We start from the raw sequence: 23,187 nt of genomic DNA on the forward strand, positions 1-23,187 counted from the left end.
AGTGAAGAGGAACTCAAAGGCCTCTTGATGAAAGTGAAAGAGGAGAGTGAAAAGGTTGGCTTGAAGCTCAACATTCAGAAAACAAAGATCATGGCATCTGGTCCCATCACTTCATGGGAAATAGATGGAAAAACAGTGGAAACAGTGTCAGACTTTGTTTTTTTGGGCTCCAAAATCACTGCAGATGCTGATTGCAGCCATGAAATTAAAAGACGCTTGCTCCTTGGAAGGAAAGTTATGACCAACCTTGATAGTGTATTAAAAAGCAGAGACATTACTTTGCCAACCAAGGTCCGTCTAGTCAAGGCAATGGTTTTTCCCGTGGTCATGTATGGATGTGAGAGTTGGACTGTGAAGAAAGCTGATCGCCGAAGAATCGATGCTTTTGAACTGTGGTGTTGGAGAAGACTCTTGAGAGTCCCTTGGACTGCAAGGAGATCCAACCAGTCCATTCTAAAGGAGATCAATCCTGGATGTTCATTGGAGGGACTGATGCTAAAGCTGAAACTGCAATACTTTGGCCACCTCATGTGACGAGTTGACTCACTGGAAAAGACTCTGATGCTGGGAAAGGTTGGGGGCGGGAGGAGAAGGGGACGTCGGAGAGTGAGATGGCTGGATGGCATCACCGACTCTGTGGACATGAGTTTGAGTGTACTCCGGGAGTTGGTGATGGACAGGGAGGCCTGGCGTGCTGTGATTCATGGGGTCGCGGAGAGTCGGACACGACTGAGCGACTGAACTGAACTGAACTGACTTACTGTTTCTATTCATACACCAGGGACATTCTTTCCCTCCAGACTGGAGGGCGTCTACTGTGTCCTATGTCATCCTTTTATTTGTTTGTTCATAAACACTTTATCAAGGGCTGTTTATCATGACACCCGCAGAGCAGAATGAAACAAGTAGATATTGTTCTGGTGGCAAAAAGCTGAGAAGAGCAATAGGAGTTAGACACGAGTCTCGTTAGACACAAGTAACCCTCCGTCAAGGAGGTAGGGTGATGAGTCAGAACTGAGGAACCTAAAAGGCCGCAGAAGTTCTCGGGAAGGGGGGATGGTTTTCCCATGGTGATCAGGGGACATTTGCATTTCCCTTTGAAGCTGAAGGTAAGGGTTGAACTGGGCTGGAGGGTTATTCAATGTGGAAGGGCTGGAGTGACAAAAGGTCACTTTTGAAAGGTCATAGGACACTTTGGAAATGGCCAGTGGATCCATTTGACTAAGGCCTGGAGGTCAGTGGACAGCTGTGTGGTTGCTGGGCCCTCCTCGGCACAGCTCTGACTTTAGCTCCAGCCCCTATTCCCATGACTGCCTGCCTGCCTTCACCTTTATGCCTGGGGTCCAGCAATCTATTTGTGACCATGTTCAAGTGGGATGTGCTTTATCACTTTCCTGCCCAGCTGGGCTTCCATAGCTCCTCTAGCTCCTCCATGGAAGCTCAGCTCAGACGTCAACCCCTTTAGGGAAACGGTATTAGTTCCTGCTGCTCCCGTAACACACACTTAGTGGCTGAGAACAACCCATAGATTTATTCCCTTACACTTCTGTAGGGCAGGAGTCTGACAGGGTCGCACTGCTTCAGTCAAGGAGTCAGCAAGGCTGTCTTCCTCTCCGGAGGGTCTGCGGAGAAGCTGCTTCTTGCTTTTCCAGCTCCTAGAAGCCCCAGCTCTCCTCAGCCCCACCCTCCACCCTCCCTGGCGAGGGCAGGCCGGGCCTCCCGCACATCAGGTCACCCTGATTCCCCTTTTCTCTTTCCTTCTCGAATTCTCTAACTCCCTCTAATTCCCCCTTTCACTTTCAAAGAACCCTCGGACTCCACTGGATCCACCCGACACTCCAGGAAGCGCTCCTGACCTTAAGCTCAGCTGATGAGCAAACACTCTCTAGCTTGGATTCCTATTTGCTGTGTAATCTAATTTCGTCACTTGCTAAGTTGCTTCAGGCGTGTCCAGCTCTTAAATGACCCCATGGACTGTAGCCCCCAGGCTCCTCTGTCCATGGGATTTCTCAGGCAAGAATACTGGAGTGGGCTGCCATGTCCTTCTCCAGGGGATCTCCCTGACTCAGGGATTGAACTCGCATCTCTTACGTCTCCTACACTGGCAGGTGGGCTCCTTACCAGCAGCCCCATGGTCACAGATTCTGGCAACTAGGTGACGGACATCGTGGTAGGGCCATTATTACATCTTCCACAGAAACCTCCCCTCATTTTTCCCATCAACGCCAGGTAGGCATTTTGTTCTTATAATATCTTTTGCTTTCTTTCTTTGTTTCTATAAGATAAATATACTGGAGAAGACATATAACCCTAAAATATTTTTTTTTTGTTTTGTTTTCAGTGACCTTTATTTGATTGCTGTGTTGGGTGTGCTACACTCCGACTTTGATTGTATATGATAAAATTACTTCCGAAGCAGTTATAGCAATTAATACCAACCTGGATGCTAGTCTCTTATTTCTTTCCTTTTCAAAAAAAGTAAAAGAATAATTGGAGCATAACTGCGCTACAGCGTGTTGATTTCTGCTGTCCAGTGAAGGGAGTCAGCTGTGTGTACACATGTCCCCCCCTTGAACCTCCCATCCCCATCCCACCCCTCTGGGTTGGCCCTGAGCACCGAGCTGAGCTCCCGGGGCCACATGGCACCTTCCTTCTAGCTATCTGTTCTGCACAAGGTGAGGCACACGTCAATCCTATTCTCTCAACTCGTCCTACCCTCTCCTTCCCACCCCTCGTCATAATACCTTATACACAGCACATTCTGAACTTTACCCTTGCTATTAATTTTAACAAATCTCTTACTGTTTAGTGATCATTATACACTTGGCTTGTTCATAATTGTCTCTGTGTCCCCAGTACATGGCACACAGCAGTTACACGATAAAGGGGCTGAGGATGAGGGACGGAAGAATTAAATGCCTCAAAAATGACATGAAATTTATTAAATGGTGAAAGTGCCTCTTCGATGACTTATCTGAAAAATCCTGAGAAAGGAGATGACTGAGTCTTGGTATTCGAGAGAGTTCTTTACATCCTCTGGGTAGAGGAGTCCTGAAAATACTTCGCTGAATCCACGGATAGGAAAAACCAAGCAGAGTGAAGAGTGGGCTTGTGAACAGCATGTATTCAAAAGGTCTCCTTTGCATCTTTTCTTTTTGCTCTTAGCGAGAGAGGAACGGGAACGCAGAGAGGGAAACGGCCTGATGTTATGAAGAGGCCCTGGTGTTCAGCCGGGCTGCACGGGGCCCCAGGTGTGTGGCTGCGCAGAGATCTCGAGTCAGCATTCGGCATCAGCGGCACAGCTGCCGCTGGGACAAAACAGCGAGAAGGTGGCCTTGCTCCCTGATCCGCTCGCCGGTTCCCCCGTCCCCCATCTCCTGCCAGCTCGCCGTTTCTGTGCTGGAGAGCTGCCCTCTCCGTTACCAGCTGATCTACTTAAAAGTGACTACTGAAATAGCCCCCAGAAAGTTGCAGAAGGGGCTGTCAATTCATGCAATGATATTTAAATGGTTCCCAGTCTCTCATCTCTCTGAAGTCCCTCTCCATCTGCAGTCAGCCTGCAAGGTCACATCCTCAGCATGGGAGTCCCTAAAGCTGAATCCCCTGACCTCCCCATCAGAATTCATTAGCTGAGGATTGGGCCTCCCACGTCGTGGTTCAGCTGTACAGAATCCACCCGCCAGTGGAGAAGTAGGAGACTGGGGTTGGATCCCTGGTCAGGAAGATCCCCTAGAGAAAGAGATGGCAACCCACTCCAGTGTTCTTGCCTGGAGAATCCCATGGACAGAGGAGCTTGGCGGGCTACAGTTCATGGGGTCCCAAAGAGTCAGACACGACTGAACACAAGCGTGCAAGGCTGTGTGCCTAGTCAGTTCTCAACTGAGACATACACCTCCAGATCGCGTCCGACTTTTCTGCTCCTCGCCGTGTGTGGGGAGACGGGTGCTGGGGGCTGAGGCAATCAGAAGGTGGATGGTACAAAAAAGTAGAGGACATCTTTCAGATAGGAAATAGCATGTGAGCACACTGCTGTGATTCTTTGAAGTAATAGCTTCTGTCGTGGCTTCCCAGGGGACTCAGCGGTAAAGAACCTGCCTGCAATGCAGGAGCCACAGGAGACATGGGTTTGATCCCTGGGTTGGGATGATCCACTGAAAGAGGAAATGGTAACCCACTCCAGTGTTCTTGCCTGGAGAATCCCACGGGCAGAGGAGGCCGGGCTACAGTCCCTGGGTCGCAAAGATTCGGACACGAGTAAAGAGACTTGGCACGCCCTCATGCATGTGGTTCCTATTAAGGGTGTGTTGGCAACATCCTTAAAATGTTTGCAAGGACAGCTTGGGTGACATCCCTCTGGGATGGATGTTGTTGGACGGGCCAGAATCTCTCCCCTTCCTCCGTTCTGAATGATAGAAAAAAATAAATGTATTTAGAACCAGCCAGCTGGACTCAGTGTGGATGACGTCAATGCGCTTGGCAGAGGGCAAAGCATGCCATCGGGGGTGCCTGTAAGGCAGCATCTTCTCTTCCAGGCATTAAGGCTGTGCTGACCTTGACCATATCCTGTGCTGAGACCTTCAAGCTTTTCGGGTGCTGGTTGGCCCTGAAGTCCTGGTCCTCCAAAAAGGCTGTTTGGGGTTGCTCTCAATCTTCTCCATCCTTGTGGCCATGGGTGGGGAATTTGATGAGGTCGTAGTGGTGTAAACGGTTTCTCCGTGGAGGGCTCTTCCAAGGGTACACAGGGCACTACGGCCGCCCCATGAGTTTTCTGGCTGCAAATGCCTTTCAGCACGAGTTTCTGGACCTTCAAAGACAGCTTTGGCTTTGATTTTGCAGAGGAGGGGTGTGGTGTCAGGGGTTTCCTTTTTTTGCTTTCAACACCGTCTTCATTAAAAAAAGGGTCTCTCAGTTCCAGCTGTTTTCTATCTTTCAGAATCAGTGGCCCCAAGTGCAACTGACAGAAATGAAGTAAATAAAAGGTGGACATCACTTTGTGGGAGATTCTGAAGCAGGACAAATTCTTAAGAAAAAAAAATCAGCATTCAAAATGTAGCAAACTGGGGACACAGCAAGAAAGCAAACTGTTTACAATGAGAGCCGCTTAGAACTCGTTCTCGAATCTACCCTCCCTGGAGGAGATCTATTGGGTCACTGATTCTGAAAGAGTTTGTGATGCAAAGTGGGTGGATCGACATCTGATTCCTGGGAAGATGACAAAAATGGCTGATAGATAAACTTCACCAAAAACAGGGAAGCAGGTGAAACGCAGATCTGACAAATTAGCCTTGGGGTTAGCGCGCTGAGCCATCTCTCCAGGCACTAAGTTTTGCCTCCTGCCTGGATAAAACTCTACTGTGAGTCACTGCTGCTCAGCCTTTGTGGGGCAGAATCAAAAAAGAAACTCAACGACATTACAGAATTCACAGGCATTGCTTTCAAAGCAGCAGTTTGAAAAATAAATTTGTGTGTTAAACATTAAGATGAAGTTTAATACCTACTTGTTAGAAACCTTTGAAGAGAGAAAACGGGGTACTTTGTTCTGGAATAGATCACTTGCTTGAATTTGACATTACTTTTATCACATTTCCTTTGAAAGATGTTTCTGACTTAACACTTGACCTCTTTGAAAAGATAAAAGTCTTATATCCTATTGACAAAAATGTGTGTTTGTGTAGAAATACATTCCGTAATCACAAAAATACGCTTCAGTGGCCTCACGACTAGATGGTTCAAAACAAATTTCAAAAACGCAAGCTTGAAGCTCTGCTTTTGTAACCATACTGGCAAGTATACCATGTAGTCACTGTACACGTACAACGTCTTCACACAAGTTTTATCGTCATTTCTTTGCCTTATAATTTTCAGAATAAAACAGAAACCGTCTTTAAGGGAATGTTTGAGTTTTATGTGTTTGGGGCAAGGAGCAGGGAGCAAAACCAGCATATTTCTATCATGTGCAAGTGCTCCCAGTCGTGTCTGACTCTCTGCGACCCCATGGACTGTAGCCAATCAGGCTCCTCTGTTCATGGGATTCTCCGGGCAAGAATACTGGAGTGGGTGGCCATTCCTTTCTCCAGGGAAGCTTCTCCACCCAGGGATCAAACCCAGGTCTCCTGCCTTGGCAGGTGGGTTCTTTACCACTGAGCTACCTGGGAAGCCCCTATTTGTGTCATAATTTTTAAAAAAAAACTTTGAATGAAACATCAGAGTTGTTCTATTCTAATGAAACATCTGGGTAGGTATATTTTTTTTAAAAAAGATTGATGCCTGGTTCTTCTCCCAGCGCTCCTGATGTAAGCTGGTCTGCAGTGTGGTACTGAGGCTCCCAAGTGATGCCTTTAAAGGAAACCGAAAGCCCGAGAACCAGTGTGTGTGAGTTTTCATCTGATCTCAAACTTGGGAAATCGTCATGTGTGTTTAATCATATGTTTACAGTATATTCTCAACCAGAGGTTCTCAAACTCTATTGAGGAACCAGAATCACCAGGAGGGCTTCCTGCCCCACCCTGGAGTTTCTGTAAGTAGGGGTGAGGCCTGACACGCTGCCTTTCTAGAAGGTTACCAGGTGGTGCTGGTACCGTGGGTTCCATAGGTCACACTTTGTGAACCACACTCGCTCTCTTTTCAAAATGTAATACTTCCTATTAAATACTTTGGATTTAATTTTTGGATTAAAATTTTGGAGCCCAAATATTAAATTGCAAAATATAATACTGTTTATTAAAATGTAATACTGTTATTGAAGCTGAAACTCCAATACTTTGGTCACCTGATGCGAAGAACTGACTCATTGGAAAAGACCTTGATGCTAGGAAAGACTGAGGGTAGGAGGAGAAAGGGGATGACAGAGGATGAGATCGTTGGATGGCAGCACCGGCTTGATGGGCGTGAGTTTGAGCAAGGTCCAGGAGCTGGTGATGGACAGGGAAGCCTGGCGCACTGCAGTCCGTGGGGTCAGAGAGAATCAGTCGGGCACGACTGAGTGACTGAATTGAACTGAAATGTTTATTTAACTTCAAAAATATTTCAACATTCTAAACATACCAAAAAAAGAAAAAAGAAACAGGTTTTTGCAGATCATGTCTAGTACAGAAGGTTCTTGAGCTTTCATTGGTGCAGTAGCTCTTGGCTTTGCTGACAATGAAGAGTTCAAACGTTTGCTTAAAAAACAGTTTAGATTCCATATATATGTATTAATATAGGATATTTGTTTTTCTGAGTTACTTCAGGCTGATTCGAGCTGTACAGCAGAAACCAACATGACATTGTAAGGCAGTTTCTTCCAATTAAAAATAAATTAAAAAATCAAACAGTTTGCAACAACTGCCCTCCAGCTAAAAATGATCTGAAACATTTCTCATGCCTGCTGATCCCCCCTGTTCCACCACTAAGAATGGCAGTCGGATGCTAAGTCGCTATATAGGAAAACAAGACTGCCTGAAGCTAAATGGACACTCACTGCTGTGTGCGCAGGTCCAGTCCCACAGTGCACGCCTTGAGCTACCAGCCCTCCAGCCGCCAAACGGGCGTGGCACGTGTCTCCGTAGCTTTGGAGACCCACTCTCTTAAGCAGAGATAATTGCTGAATTGCCCAGGACCTCTTTAAAAACAATATTATCCAAGTGACTCCTCCTCCTCTACCCCGAGAGATCTTGATGCGGTGGAAGTGGGGCACATTTGTGTTTTCAACTGGCACCTCTAGCCGTCTTTTTTAAAAGCAGTATTTCTTTGTTTGGCTGCCCTAGGTCTTAGGGGCAGCACGCAGGGTCTTTGATCTTCATGGCAGCATGTGGGATCTTTAGTTGTGGCACACGAACTCTTAGTTGTGGCATGTCAGGATCTAGTTCCATGAACAGGGGTAGAACCTGGGACCGCTGTATGCGGAGTGCAGAGTCTTAGCCACTGGACCACCAAGGAAGTCCCCACTGATATTATTTTGGCAGTATTTTATCAATGTTATCAATTGAGGCCAAAGTAGACATTTAGGTTTTTAAAAAGTGATTTATTCTAAAAAACTAAGAAATAGTAGTGCAATATCAATTAAGAAACTAATAGTAATTAAGAAAAAAACAAAATAATAGTAATACATACAACAAAAATCGTGTAAGTGTTAAGGTGTGGAGAGTACTTCTTTCTTGAAGAGTAATATTAGATGGTATAGTCTTTAACAGTATTTAGATTGGCAAATCGCCCATTATTTACAGAAGAAAATTCAGACTTCTCAATGTTGTCTTGCATGTTGTGCGTGTGTGTATGTGTGTGTGTGTGTATGTATGTTATAAGGACTGGCCACGATTAGGAAAGGGCCATGATTCGTTACAACACTTTTTTGTAAAAAGATTTCAATGAAAACAGGTTTTTTATTTTTTTTAAACCAAAGAGGTTTCTTTTTATAATCAAGACAATATATTCTTTGAAAGTGGTATTTCTTGACATTTATAGCATTGGTGACAAGGTCATAATTTCCATTGTAATGAGATGCCTTTTAATAATGCATAACCCCTAATGCAGAGAGCAGCACAGCTTCTCAAAAGCCTTATCATGGTGACTGTTTCCTAGCAAGGTCTAGGAGACTTTGAACAGGTCACATTTTGACTTGGCAGTTCCAGTGACCTTTAGTCCATGGGTGTGCCTCTTCAAACTGTAGGCACAGACCAGGATGTTTTGGGCCAAAATTCTAGATGTTTTTCTTTTTGCTTTCATTTCAGGGAATGGTTAACTGTGAATAAAGGTTCTTGGCACATTCTCACGAATTTTTAATGGTCAGACTTGAGAATGAGCAGGTGGTGATCAGACTGGATTTTGATGTTGGAAACACTTTGGGATTTTTTTCTAGTTTTTTGAGTAACATCACATGCAGAAGTATTGCTTTTGTTATGAGCAGAGAAAGATTTCATCCTTTGTGTGAGTATTCTGGTTAGAAAATAACACATACAATAAAAAAAATAAAGTCTGATACAAGGAAAGTTTAAGAGGAACTGCCAAGGAATTACCCATTCTTCCATGACTGTCTGTGGGTCTCTGTTTTATCAAGGCTCCCCCAGTGGTTCATCAGGTCAAGAATCTGCTGGCAAAGCAGGAAACACAGGAGACGTGGGCTAGATCTCTGGGTCGGGAAGATCCCCTGGAGGAGGAAAATGGCAACCCATTCCAATATTCTTGCCTGAAAAATTCCATGGGCAGATTTGCCTGGCGGGCATTAATCCATGGGGTCACAAAAGTTGGACATGACTGAGTGAGCGTGCAACTCTGTTATCACATCAGCATCTTCTCCTGCAGATCGCACCGCCTGAGGCTCCCGCAGCGGTGTAGCCCAGGTATTGTTACATTGTTCAGCTATTCTTTAAAAACAGGCTTTTAATATTCTGCAAGTAGGAAAAATAAAGCTTTTGCATGGACTTAAAAAAAAACATTTAAATTTATCGCTGCATTTGCATGGATAGAGCCACTGAGATATTAACCTCGTGCCTGCATGCCTGCTAAATCACTTCAGTTGTGTCCAACTCTTTGAGATCCCGTGGACTGTAGCACGCCAGGCTCCTCTGTCCCTGGAATTCTCCAGGCAATAATACTGCAGTGGGTTGCCATGCCCTTCTCCAGGGGGTCTTCCTGACCCAGGGATCAAACCCGCCTCTCCTGTGTCATTATAGAGTTCAACCCATATTTATTCAATAACCAAGAAAAATATCAGTGTAACCGAATAATCGAAACATATTATTTGTAAAAGTTGTGAGATACTAGACATACTGTATAAGCACCTCCCATGACCTTAAAGGAATGTAGTATTAAGGTGATGGGAGCAAGGGGTCACAGGTTGCATCTTCCTGTGCTGTAGGAACACAAGTGATTATGGCCCTAGATGATCTTTATTACTGATCACTCCTCTCTTGCATCTCTGGCAGATTCGGATTATACCATAAATTTTGCAGAATTGCTCTTGCCTCTCCCACCCATCGTTTGACTTTCATGTTTGTTGGCTTTAAAAACAAATCATGGGAAGGAAGCCGTGGTGCCAAGCGTCTGCCTCCATGTGTCAGAGTTTGCATTCTCAGTTAATTGCTGATGTAGGACAGTCAGTCAGACGTAGTACCCGTAAGTAACGCCCATCAGGAAAAAGGATCTTTGTGTGTGTGTGTTTCCTTATGGATTTGTTTAATGCTTCCAGTCCATCCTGCTGATTATGATTTGGGTGCGGTCCTTTAGGCTGTAGAATGCTCACAGAATTAAGGTGTAAAGTATACTTTTCCCAGTCCTCACATTATGCTTATTTCATTGGATATCCAGCTTTGCCCCTATAGCTATCTCTCTGTGTTTCTTGTCGGCTTGGCTTTGTTCCTGAGGGCTCACCGGTTCCTCACCAAAGATGGCGGACTAGGTCTGTCTTGCAGCCGCCGTGCCTTCGCATCCCCTCTTGGATGGGTGTGGCTTTGCACGGCTGCCCTGTGACTTTTCTGATGCAAAGATGGTTGACTTGAAGGCACACAGCTGCCGACTCCTTTGATGCTTCCTGCTTCCCATGGGGAATAACCTTCTTATTTCTGTTTTGAGAAATGGAGCAAGACCAGCGATGAAAGCAGCATTGTCTAACGTGATTTATATTTGGGGGTGTTGCTATATTTGGGGTATTCCTATCTGGAAATAGCCTCAAGTCTTCTTCTTAATTAGATCAGTCCAAACTCCTAGGGAATAACCCAAAGGTTATGATGGTCACTGCAGTCCTTAAAAACTGCATGTAAGAAAAAGCAAGTTGATTACTTTATTTGGGGTTTAAATGTGTTAAATTTGGTTTTTAAAATAATCTAATTATTTGTTACTTTTGCCTGTGCTGGCTTCTCTTGTTGTGGAACACGGGCTCCAGGGCTTCGATAGTTGCCGCTTCTGGCCTCCAGAGCACAGGCTCAATTGCTATGGCACATGGAATAAGTTCCCTGCGGTTTGTGGGATCTTCTCTGCGCAGGGATCCACCCTGTGCCTCCTGCATCGGCAGGTGGATTCTTTCCTACTGAGCCCCCAGGGAAGCCCCAAGTTTGCTTAGTTTAAACATTGCTCTGAATAGTGGTATTAAAAAAGTAGTATTTGTTCTTCATATTCTGTGAATCTGTATTGTGTTTTGGATGGAATGTCCTGAGTGCTGTTCTAAATGAAAATTGGTCTGTGGACTGAAAGCAATCAGTTACTGCAGAGCTAATCTTGACATTGGCTTTGACCTTAGACTGGCTCTATTTACTCAGTTACTCGGTTAAACAGCATTACGTATAAGTCTCTTACAGGAATATTACACTTTTCTGGAAGAATTCATCTTTAAGCTCCTTCAGAAACTTAGAAAATTCGGTTATGCTAATGTTTGCATTTATCACAACCATGGTTTTAGCACTTTCATGAGGGAAAAAAAACGCAAGTATAAATTTAAGCATTCCTTCTAGATATTCTCAAACAAAAGTCCCTACTTTAAAAGCACTCCGAATTTCCAAGAGTTTGCAGTTGGAAACTCACATGGCGTTTGAGTTTCCAACTGCAAGCTGAGTTTGAGTTGGAAAATCCACTCTGAAATCCTATCTAGGCAGAGCTGTGCACATCTGGGGATTCTTCTGCTGGAGCAGACGTGTCCTCTCTCTCGTCCTTGTCACATGCTGTCTCTGCTCATCACTTTTTCAAGTCAGTCTCTCTGGTACAGCTGTCCCTTCAAGGGCCAGGCAGGAACAGTCGTGAATGGAGGTGAGCTAGTCAAGGTCCAGACAAGAGACAAACAAGGAAGAGATCTTTGCTATCTCATCTGGCCCGCAAGCTTCACACTTTCTTAGGCTCCTTTACCCCATTCTACAAGCCATCTCTGTCTACAGTTGGGACTCGAAGTTCACAAATAATTTCCCAGAGCTGGACATGGTCACCTAAACAAGAAGCATGCTGCTGCTGCTGCTAAGTCACTTCAGTTGTGTCAGACCCTGTGTGACCCCATAGACGGAAGCCCACCAGGCTCCCCCGTCCCTGGGATTCTCCAGGGAAGAACACTGGAGTGGGTTGCCATTTCCTTCTCCAATGTGTGAAAGTGAAAAGTGAAAGTGAAGTCGCTCAGTCGTGTCTGACCCTCATCGACACCATGGACTGTAGCCTACCAGGCTCCTCCATCCATGGGATTTTCTAGACAAGAATACTGGAGTGGCTTGCCATTGCCTTCTCCGAACAAGAAGCATATTCACAGGCAAAACTTCAACTTGTTCACATCTATCTGTCTGCATTTTAAAACACAGAGGGCCCCGAACATGTTTCTGTAGAGTTTGATTCTATTATTTCGATCTGTCCTACCATCAAATTAAAGATCTGCTAGAGAGTTCTTGCAAATAAATCCAAGATGTCATCTTGTGAGTACCACTGAACTATTTCTGTGGTGGTCCTTGGTTTTTGGGTGATACTTTCCTGGTGCTATGGAGGAAAACTGGTTTCTATGGAGATCAGATACAGGAATGCTTTACCTTAGCATAATATATTCGTAGAACCAGTTTTTTCTTTTTTTCTAGCTAAATGCATGGTTATTTCATAATTCCAGCCATGAAAAATGTTCCATGTGGCTGAAATGGTATTTCCAGCTAGGTACAAATATAATTATGGGAGAGATTAATCTTGTATCCGTCAATATTTCTGCCACACAGAAGCATCAAAAAACTGTCAATTCAGTGGGGAAATTCTCATTAGCAAGTTAGGCTGGGATAGGAGGAGAAGTAATATCCTTGGTTCACTCAGGGAAAACAAGTATTCTGTGGACTGAACTTGATCCCACAATAATTATTCCAACACGCGCATATGTGTTCAGTCACTTCAGTCATGTCTGACTCTTTGCAACCCCATGGACTGTAGCCCACAAGACTCCACAGTCCATGTCCAGGTAAGAATACTGAAGTAGATTGCCGAACCCTCCTCCAGGGGATCTTCCCGACCCAAGGATCAAACCTGCATCTTTTATGTCTCCTGCATTGGCAAGCAGGTTCTTTACCACTGGTACCACCTGGGAAGCCCTATTCCAACACATCTTACCATAAAGAGTCTAGTTTCCTTCTTAAATATCACACTGAAACAATTGAGTATGAATATATGTATTTTATAGAAAAAATAAGAATACATTTCTCAGATGGCTCAGCTCATATGGATGGCCAATTTCTGGTCTTGAGTCCAAGAATTACATTTGGTAGTATTAAGGAAAGAACATGGATTATAGAAAGTTCATTGACTTAGATCTCCAAGGGACTCTGAAAAAATGAAAGAGGAGTGATCTTTATGATTCAAAATATACAGAAAAGACACAACGATGCAAGGAGAGTATAAAACTCAGGGTTTGTAATCGGACTTAGAAAAAAGAAAAGAAAATGATAGATTTTTAAAGCCACTCTTTTCAACATATTGATTACATCTCTGTGTGGTTGTTATTCTGGTAGAAATGACAGTTTTCATTTCTTTTCTGTGCGTGTCCCCAATTGATTGTCACTCTTACTTCTAGGGGTTTTGCGGAAATCTCTCTGTCATATAGGAGGAAGAGCTGGGACAGAGCCTCTTGTGTGGAAATTGCATTCACTCTGCTCTAGGAAATAATAAAAAGAGCCATCTAATTGCTACGATGCAATTACAGGACAGTCCATCTGACCTGAAATACAGAGTAAGTTTTCATTTTGCCTTGAGGGGAACTCCTGAGGGGAATTCGTTTCCTGATGAAATTGTGTTCCCAGTTCTTGTGGGTTTTAGAGAAACACTGAAGTAAATCGAAGGCATCGCCCATGAAACAGAGCCTTGGAGATCACTGGAATGAGGCTGGATTTCCCAGGTTAATTTTGAATGATCAGTTACACAATTGAGATGTGCGGGCCTGGAAAAGTCCATTTTGTTCATTTCCACGATTTTAGGAAAATCCATTTGGTTCATTGTCCTGAATAGAAGCCCGCTTTACCCCTGGGCTCGGTAAAGAAGAACAGTCTCTACCTGGCTAGTTTTCTTGTCATGGATTGTATGTTGATTTATATGTTAATGAAACTTTGGCCAGTCTACTAAATGTAAGTTTCTCGGAGACAAGATGTTAATCTGTATTTAATGCATGTATCGTAAGGTTAAATCTGCCATGAAAGGCAATTGAGATTTCCACAGTGCTTGGTTCAGGGGTTTGCGGGGGAGAGCAGTAGCACAAATCTAATTTTACAAGGAAATTGCTGAAAGAATTGATGTAATAGAATGGATATAATAGAGCAAGGTATTTAAAATTTGCATGCTCAGGTGGGTAATAAGCAATTTGAAATGATCTCTGGTCACTGAAAAAGGCCCATTTGCTCAAAAGACACTACTGTTTTTTGATAGCCATGAGGCAGCCTATTAACTTGGCCTTTTTCTCAATTTGAGTTTTTACTATTAAGGTGACTTTACTTCAAGCGTTTCTTATTTTGAAGGGATCACGGGAAGTGTATGTGTGCACGCAGACCTCTGCGCGTGTATATTTTCTCCATCACTCTGTATCCATGTGCCACCTACATACACACGGAATGCTGGTGTTAGGGGAAGTGGCACTCCAATTATAGTCTGTGAATGTTTGGACGACGAGGATGTTCCATAGTATTGGCAGTGGGAATGTGAGCAGACATGCATTTTTATCATGTGCGTTTATTTATTGAAGGAAAATAAATGTAAATGCATCATTTTATTATAAAATCAGAAAAGGAGTATACTGCCATTCTTGGAATTTCCTCTGCATTTTAAAGTAAGTTTTGAAAGACGGGGAAGAGATGCTGATAGTAATTTCCAAATGACTTACTAAAAAAGAAATGCTGTGGTGTTTTGATTTCTGTTGCTAGAACGGTTCTGCAAACTTGGTGTGTAGTTGAGCAGAGTGGGCAAGGAGTTAGGCAGAATTGGCAGGGCAGTACCAGGCTGCCAAGGAAGGGGGACGAATCTGCAGCCTACGGTCAGTCTTAGGTGAGGAGGTCTCCCAATGGCCCGTCTCCCATTGTTCTGACACGTGTTTGAAACGCTTTCAAGTTTGGTATAGTCTGAACGAGCACGCTGTGACTCGCATAGGGTTAAGATGTGTTACAGAGAAGAGTGGCTGAGTTAAAACCTGAGTTTGTAAGTCGGTTGTTTAATAGTGGTAAATCCACCGTGTTTGAGTAGTTAATTGTCGTTTGTCTGTATTTCAGCCTCAAGTTTTGCTTTCCGAGGCTGTTACCCATGACAGCGCAATCGCCATTCTTCATGTTTCGAGACGCTGACTTGTAGGATTTAATTATGAAGTAGGATCTACTGATGAAGTAGAGCATCATTTGATGTCTGTTGCTGGATGAAACCCCACAAATGGGTCTCCAGGAAGAGAGAACTCAGCTTTCTTCACTGGCCTCTCCACCGGGGCCAGAAAGCTGAGCATTTCAACCTCCCCAGTACCTCTTCAGATCAGTTAATGTAAGAGTGCTTTCTGTTGAGACACTGTCATATGACACTATGAGCTCATTAATATTCATGTGCATCTATAAAAATTGCAGTTGCTCTTTTGTCCATTAAACAATCTAACAAGAGAGGAGGAGGGAGGAAAGGGAAATAGGAGGAAATTTGACTTTTTTTTTTTTTAGTTTCAAAGTGAGAGGAGAGGTGAGAATGACAGTCTGGGGTACTCAAGTCCTCTCTCTGTGGGGTCTGAAAGAAGCTGCCATGAAGGAAGATGCGGTCACAACTTGTCTCGATGTCCATTCGGATAAAGCCAAAACCTATCATGCACTTGCAGAGGCCTTGCTGAAATAGCCTGCAGGTCAGTAGAGACAAATTGGGAGACCCATCAGGGCAGCTGACTAGCTAACTGCATAGACTGTGATTCTGACCTGAGAAGAGATGAAGGTGAAAGAGAACAGGAGACTGAAATCGCTCTGGTTACTTAAGAGTCCCTTCAATCTAGAGTGAGATAAAGATGTTCTGGAGCATGAAAAATGAGCCTTCCCTCCTCTAATTCTGCACAACAGAAGATGGCAGAGGTCTTAAGAGTGACGTCTGAGGAAAGGGAAGTACTTGCTGTGTTTTGCTGAAAGTGCATTTGTATTAATAGTAACCTAGCTGTTACAGTTTGGAGAAGGCGATGGCACCCTACTCCAGTACTCTTGCCTGGAAAACCCCACGGACGGAGGAGCCTGGTGGGCTGCAGTCCATGGAGTCTCGAAGAGTCGGACACGACTGAGCGTCTTCACTTTCACTTTTCACTTTCATGCATTGGAGAAGGAAATGGCAACCCACTCCAGTGTTATTGCCTGGAGAATCCCAGGGACAGGGGAGCCTGGTGGGCTGCCGTCTCTGGGGCCGCAGAGTCGGACACGACTGAAGTGACTTAGCAGCAGCAGCAGCTGTTACAGTTACCAGGTTTGCCTTAAAGCATCAGTGGGAAAGTGTCTGGAGTAGAGCCATCACTAGGGTGCCTTTCAGTACATAAAGGAACAAAATTGTTATAAAGTAGTTTGCCTTAATCCAATCAGGCTACAATAACAAAATACACCATAGACTTGGTGGCTTACAAACAACAGAAATTTATTGCTCACAATTCTGGAGGCTGGAAGTCTGCTATTAAGCTGCTGGCATAGTTAGTGTTAAGAGAAATTCTGATTCCGACTTCTTGTTGTTTCTTACTTGGAGGGAGGGGCAAGGGAGCTCTCCAGGGTCTCTTTTATAAGGGCACTAATCCCAGCGCAAAGGTTCTATCCTCATGACCTCATCACCCCCAAAGACCCCACCTCCTAATAAAAATCACACATGAATTTGGTAATGTGTGTTTTTTTTAGGAGGTGGGGGGAGCACAGTCTCTTGCATAGTTAAAAATGAAAGTGAAGTTGCTCAGTCATGTCCGACCCTTTGCGACCCCCTGGACTGTAGCCCACCAGGCTCCTCCATCCATGGGGTTCTCCAGGCCAGAATACTGGAATGGGTTGCCATTCCCTTCTCCAGGGGATCTTCCTGACCCAGGGATCAAACCCAGGTCTCCAGCATTTCAGGCAGACTCTTTACCATCTAAGCCACCAGGAGACAAATATTCAAATATGTTGATGGTATCATTTTTTCCCATTTGACTTTGGAGAAGATCATAGAAAAGGAAATTTGCAAAGTAGAACCTAAAGGAATGGAATTCTGGAAACAAAAATGACCTTTGAACTGAGGAAAGGGGGTGTCTGTGTATATTCAGCAAATGGATTTTGGACAGTTATCCCTCCTCTGCTCCACCCCAAGGCTGAGAAATAAAACATTGAAAAATAGCTCTTATTTAGTGAAAGTAGTTGGGCAAAAATCCTCAAGACTTCCTTTGCTTACGGAAATATAAAGGAACAAGTTGCAAAGTATCTTTATTACCCTCCATTTTAATATCTCTTCTTGATTTGTCCAGGAATTCATTCAAATCCCAAGAGAAAACATTTGGCAGTTTGTCAAAGTTTGTTTTTTTTTTTCTTTTCTTTGTGATTCAAATCACTTTCTTCAGGAAATTGCTTTGTATAAGCTTTCAACTGTTTCATTATGAGTTTGCTTCGTCTTTGCCTAGAATTGAGTTGCTTTCCCCAAACCTGAAATTTCTGCTTTCTATCCACCTGATAAACTACTTCATCAGAGCTCCATGCCCAGATGTGCCTGACTCACCTCAACTGAAGCTGGGGGTGACTCCTGAGCCTGGTTTTCCAGATCCTTCTTCCTTCACAGAAAGCTGTTGCCTGAGTGTCTGCAATGAATGACATCACTTGGATTGTCATTCTTACTGGTCTAAGAGTGGGTTGAGCTGGGGGAAGTGGCAGGTCGCAGAATCCTGGGAGACATGCTTCTTAGTTTTTTGGAACCTCTGTCCTGCAGTTCTTTCCACTACCCAGAGATCATGATGATAATAATACAAAACAAAGTAAAGAAGGCTGAGCGCCGAACAATGGATGCTTTCAAACTGTGGTGCTGGAGAAGACTCTTGAGGGTCCCTTGGACTGCAAGGAGATCCAACCAGTCCATCCTAAAGGAAATCAACCCTGAATATTTATTGGAAGGAATGATGCTGAAGCTCCAATGTTTTGACCACGTAATGCGAAGAGCCAACTCATTTGAGAAGACCCTGATGTTGGGAAAGACTGAGGGCAGGAGGAGAAGGCTGACAGAAGATAAGAGGGTTGAATGGCATCCCTGACTCAGTGGACATGAATCTGAGCAAACTCCAGGAAACAGCGAAGGACAGGGAAGCCTGGCATGCTGCCGTCCATGGGATCACAAAGACTCAAACACAACTGAGCCACTGAACAACAATAGGAACTCAGGGATCACCAGAGTCCTAGGTCATAGAAATAAAACCTTTGAGGCTGGTCAGATCGCAGGCCTGCGTGAATCGTGGTGCAGAGACCTAGAGCAGATTCAGAGCAACATCTATAATTGCACTGGGCTGTTACTTCACTGTATACAGTGAAGAATGTTAAGAAAAAACAAAAAAAAAGCCCTGGGAGACTCTTTCTTAGCTCTTTAATTATTAGTGTCCTTGTAAGATTGTAGAAGTATGCCTTCTCTGACAACATTATATTTACATATTTCAGTGCTGGGAAAACTTTTCTTAAAGTTTTTTTCTCAGCTTTTTAGAAAGATGGCAGTTGGGCTCATGCTGCGTTAGCGCTTGCCTTTAAAGTAAAATTAGGTGTGTGGGTGTTAGAATCAAGATGCTGTTGGACATGTGAGATTTAATAAATATTTTTCACGAAATAAAGGGAGAAGGATTGGGGGGCCAGACAAGCTTCCAAACTTGTTCATCTTTTGCTATTGCTGTTATTTAGTCGCTAAGTCATGTCTGACTCTTTTGCAACCCCATGGACTGTAGCCCGCCAGGTTCCTCTGTCCATGGGATTTCCCAGTCAAGAATGCTGGAGTGTGTTGCCATTTCCTTCTCCAGGGGATCTTCCAGACTGAGGGAATGAATTCACATCTCCTGCATTGGCTCCTGTGAGTTCTTTATCACTGAGTCTCACTGGGGAAGCCCTTGTTCATCTTTTAATTGTGTTAAGATAATTTTAAGCACTTACAAAATTTACCAAAAAGAAAAATCTGTAAGGAGCTCTTGTATTCCCTGTACTCAGAGGGCTAGGATGAATGATTGACCCCCTCCATCCCCTGGCCCCGCCGCTGCAGCTCACCCACACAGACCCAGGCTTCAGGCCCTGGAGCCTCTGTCATCTCATATGGTGAAAAGGAACCTTGCTGATGAGATTACTGTGCCCTAACTGTCATCACAAGTGTGTCCTTCTGAGAGGGAGGCAGGGGCTGATGTGACCACTAGAGGTGGAGATGATGGGACTACATACACAGAAGCCAGAGTGGAGCCCTTTGCAGACGGGGGAAGGGGCCACAAGCCAAGGGAAGCAGCAGCTGCCAGAAGCTGGACCTACAAGAGAGAGGCTTAACCCTCACAGTCCCTGGAAGATGCAGACATGCCAACCCCGACCCCTCAACCCCAGCCTCCCAAAACTGACCTCAGACTTCCGGCCTCCCGAATTTACGAGAATGAATGTATCTTCTAAACATCTGGCCAAGGGCAGGAGGCCACTGTGAAGCCAGTGCTCCTAAGTGTGGGAGAAAGCATTCGACTTCCTCCCCTGAGTCGTGTGGAGGTGATGCAAGTACCCCCCAGATTAGGTAAGTAAGGGGGAGACAAATCAGTGAATCATTCTTTCGTAGCTTTTCTTCTGTCTTAAGCAGATGCTGTTCTTCCTCTGGGAGTTCTTAATACTGGGGGAAAGAGGCAGGGATTTTCATAAAGAGCACAAAGGCCTTTGGGAGGGAAGGGATGAGCCTTCTGCAAGAACCCCATCTTTCAAAGTGGGAAACACAGTGGGGTGGGCAGCATGGCCCAGACATGGTCCACTGGCATCACCCTCAGTGAGGACAGGAGAGACAGAGTGGGTGTGATTTGGAAAACATTCTCAGCAACCATTTTGCCGGAAGCTGGAGCCGTGTATGCACCCAGTCATCTGAGCCAGGCTGATGCTTCGGGGAGCAAGCGCTGGGGTCCAGAGTGGGGCAGGAGAGACAGTGATGCCTGCAGCCCTGGAGTCCAGGCTGGGGAGGGAGATGTGGCTGGATCTGGCATCTGGGAGCACACGGGGAGGCTCATGTGCTTCGCTGAGAAGTGTAAGCATCACTAGATTTGTCCCCCAGTCTAGTGAGAGTGGGTCACACCAGGCAGATAGAATCATTACTTCTAATGCCTGTTTTCCCCATTAGACTGAAAACATCTTAAGGGCAGTGGTCATACTCATTGATTGGAGTCCCTTCTGGCCCCACAGCTGCCTGGATGACGCTTATGTCAAATGAATGAATGAAATGACACCTAATTAAAAAAGGTGAAAGTCGCTCAGTGGTGTCTGATTCTCTGCGAGGAGAAGGCGATGGCAACCCACTCCAGTGCTCTTGCCTGGAGGATCCCAGGGACGGGGGAGCCTGGTGGGCTGCAGTCCATGGGGTCGCTACGAGTCGGACACGACTGAGTGACTTCATTTTCACTTTTCACTTTCCACTTTCATGCATTGCAGAAGGAAATGGCAACCCACTCCTGTGTTCTTGCCTGGAGGATCCCAGGGATGGGGGAGCCTGGTGGGCTTCCGTCTATGGGGTCACACAGAGTCGGACATGACTGAAGCGCCTTAGCAGCAACAGTCATGGACTACACAGTCCATGGAATTCTCCAGGACAGAATATTGGAGTGGGTAGCCGTTCTCTTCTCCAGGGGATCTTCCCCAACCAGGGATCGAACCCAGGTCTCCCGCATTGCAGACAAATTCTTTACCAGCTGAGCCGCCCTAATTAAAAGCCCTAATTAAATTTAAAAAAAAGCCCTAATTAAAAATAACCACTGAAATATCAACTTCTCCATAGAACTCTACTCCTAACCTCACCATCTCTGGTCAGTTCAGTAAATACGCAGGAAATCTATGGAACATGCGTCCCTCCATCCGTCTATCCATCCTTCCTTTCATCTGTCTACCTACAGGGTGAGAATATGTGTGCAGATAGATAGCACACACAGGTGCAATATCCATCTCCAGCGCTGTTTTGAAGTCCCACATCTTATGTTGAACCACCTCCCTTCTGTCTTGTTGAGCATCCTCTCCATCAGACCATGGGTTCTTTGGTGGGGGAGCCTGTTCTTTTTTTAATTTCTCAGAAATGATTGTACTGCTTTTATTTTTGGCTGCCCTAGGTCTTCGTGGCCGTGCGGGCTCTTCTCTAGCTGCGGCGCACGGGCTCCTCACTGCGGCCTCTCTCGTCGTGGGCCCATGGGCTTCAGTCGCTGCGACTCCCAGGCTCTCAAGCACAGGTTCAATAGCTGCTTCAGTTGTTCCACAGGCTTCAGTTGTTCCACGGCATGTGGGCTCTTTCTGGACCAGGGATCGAACCTGTGCCTCCTGCATTGCAGGTGGATCCTTTATCACTGAACTCCCAGGGAAGCCCACCTATTCTTTTTTTTTTTTTTACAAAATTGCACTGCTTCACAACCTTTCAAGTCAAACTCCTCTTTTACTGTAAAATGCAAAGTCCCCCTTCTCCCTTTCTCACATCAGGGAGGTGTTTTCTTAGGTCCTTTGAAGAAATAGATGGAAGCTCTGATGCTCCACAGGCTTCCCAGTTCACGGTTTGGGAACCACTGTTTATCGTGTGCGGGGAATGTGAAACTCTCTGCCCTCAGACTGGGGTCCACGCGGGAACCATTGGCATCCTTCTGCTTGATGTGATGTTGGGAAAGCCTTCCCTTTACTCGGAAGAAGACCTTTCATTCCATAAACAGAGGAAAAAAACAAACAACACCCTCAGCTTGTACTCATGCTCTGTGGTAGGTGTCTACTCTGCCCTCTGGGTCAGAAGGAGTTGTGGTGGGTGGGATGACCCCATCCTGAATGAGATAGTGAACTCCCCTGGGGAGGGGAGAAGCAGACTGAGAAGAGATCTTGGCGGTGCCAGAGGTGGGGTTTGCCAAGTTCACGGATTTGACCAGGGCGCGGTCTGCTCCCCCTCCCTGAATGCTTTGTATCTGTTTTTGGCTGATGGACATGGAAGTTAGAATAAAATAGGCTTATTTAATGAGGACTGCCCTTGATCTTTTTCCAGGCCCATGATGGAAATTTTCAATAAGAAAAAGTCTACTTAATAAATGCATTTGGTAAACATTAAATTGACTTCACCCCAAGAACTTTTATTTTTTTTTTACTTTTACGTAGTTTTCCACAATAAGTTCCATCTGGGAAAAGCCACATTTTCCGGGGGGTGGGAGTGAATTTCTTTTCTTTTATTCCCCGGGGAAGTCTGTGAAATCCCCCGTCTCTCTGGTTTCTTGGACCTTCCATGAGATGAGGGGGCAATGAGCGTGCTTGTGATGAATCAGTAGCAGTTTCTGCACGAATATTCAATTTTTAATACCGACAGTTGACTTCTTGACCAGAGTGTGCCTACTGAAAAGGGCAGGACCTGCAGTGGATTAATGACCTAAAATCAGTGTTCAGTTTTCCTCCCTCTCTCTTTCCTTTTTATTTTAGGTTTTCTCTTGAGAAAACTTAGTGTATGAGTTGCTCTTTTTACGACCCCAAGGACGGTGGCCCACCGGGCTCCTCTGTCTGCGGAATTCTCCAGGCAACAATACTGGAGTGAGTTGTCATTCCCTTCTCCAGGGGATCTTCCTGACCCAGGGATCAAACCTGCATTTCCTGTGTCTCCTGCCCTGCAGGTGAATTCTTTACCACTACACCACATGGGAAGCTCCTTACTGGTGGCTGAAAGTCAAAGTGAAAGTGTTAGTTGCCCAGTCATATCCGACTCTTTGCTACCCTACAGACTGTGGCCTGCCAGGCTCCTCTGTCCATGAAATTTTCCAGGTAATTATACTGGAGTGGGTAGCCATTCCCTTCTCTAGGGCATCTTTCCCACCCAGGGTTCAAACCCAGATCTCTTTACCATCTGAGCCACCAGGGAAGCCCATATTGGTGGCTGGGGGATCACTTTTCTTCCAAGACATTTTTAAACCTTTTTCTGTGTTTTAATGATCTACTGTTGGATATGAATCTGTCTCAAAGCTTCAGTGGTTTACAGCAGCATGACTTAAGGAGCTTAAGGAGCTCAGGCTTAAGGAGCTCAGAGGTCCTGCTCCCCGTGAGGCTGGCTGGGCTCGTCATCCCGGAGTGAGGACTGGAG

This window comes from Moschus berezovskii, chromosome 13, assembly GCF_049115385.1.
Source record: "Moschus berezovskii isolate FMDL1 chromosome 13, NW_MosBer_1.0, whole genome shotgun sequence".
Lineage (NCBI taxonomy): Eukaryota > Metazoa > Chordata > Mammalia > Artiodactyla > Moschidae > Moschus > Moschus berezovskii.